We start from the raw sequence: 1283 nt of genomic DNA, 5'->3' as shown, positions 1-1283 counted from the left end.
CCTTGCAGATGACTGCACTGCATTTTTGTCCCCTTGGCATGGCCACTCCGCAATTGAAGACTGAGGGAAAAAATGCACCAGGACCATGTGGGATTCATGATACAAGCAGTGCGTGGCATTTCCTCATGGCTTCTGCACTGCAGTGAGGAAAGTGGGTACCCAGACTGCTCCAGACTGCAATGGTGGGCACCCAACCTGTTCCAGAGGATAAGAATGGGCACCCAACCTGCTCCAGAGGGTGGCTGGCACCCAACCTGCTCCAAAGCATGATGGTGGGCACCCAGCCTGCTTCAGAGTACATGAATGGGCACCCAACCAGCTCCAGGGTGCAATGGTGAGCACCCAACCTGCTGTAGAACACAAGAATGATCACCCAACCTGCTTCGGGGTGTAATGGGCACCCAGACTGCTCCAGAACATGACGGTGGGCACCTGACTAGAGCAGCACAGGGCTGGGTGCTGGGAAAGGAGCTATTCGGCCAGCCAGGTCTTCAGCCTCTATGCATCCACCTCAGTCTCCCACTCTGGCCTCCACAGAGGGTTTCAGAGAGCCAAGGAGGGGGTCAGCTGAAGTGAGAAGCTGGGAGGTGGATGGGGTGGACCAGGGCTATGAGCATTGCCCGCATCAGTCAGGTGCAGCCAGGCACGGGGGATACAGCGGAAGATGCACAAATACACACTGGGAATAAGGTTCCATTTCCAGGAGGGATGAGACAGCTCCAAGGGCAACTTGCCACCGGGATGACTTCTCACAGGACGCTGTGGCTTCCCCACCCCTCGCAGCCTCTAATTCAGGTGCAGCGTGTGGCTTGGAGCCGCGCTCTGCCGCACGTCCTGGGCTCAGCACTGACGCTGCTGAGCAGCATTCGTGGCCTTGTGCAACACCCAGGTCATGCAGGGTGACCTGAAAAGTCCTGTGTAGGTGTTGGGGGACATCCACAGCGCTGGCTGGAAGCCTGGCCAGGGCGGGAGCGGTGCGTGCTCTCCATCCTCAGGTTGTCTGCAACCACCCACCCCATCCACTGTGCGAAAAGGTGGAAAAGTACCGGAGCATCGGCCCAGCATCACCCTTCATACAGGTGGACAGGACATGGCAGAGGAGAGGCTGTGGGGACTCATGTGGGGACAAAAGTGGCCTTGGTGGCACAGTGCCCATGGAGGACACAGGCTGCCCCGACAAGGGCAACCGGCACGGCTGCTGTTTTGGCCACCGCCACACCACACTGCTGGCAGCGCTGGCCCACGGCAAGGGAAGCACGAGGGCATCCCAACAGCACTGCCTG

Source organism: Tyto alba, unplaced genomic scaffold, assembly GCF_018691265.1.
Source record: "Tyto alba isolate M040663 unplaced genomic scaffold, T.alba_DEE_v4.0 Super-Scaffold_39, whole genome shotgun sequence".
In the NCBI taxonomy this organism is placed as follows: domain Eukaryota; kingdom Metazoa; phylum Chordata; class Aves; order Strigiformes; family Tytonidae; genus Tyto; species Tyto alba.
Note: the sequence above shows the minus strand (reverse complement) of the source record.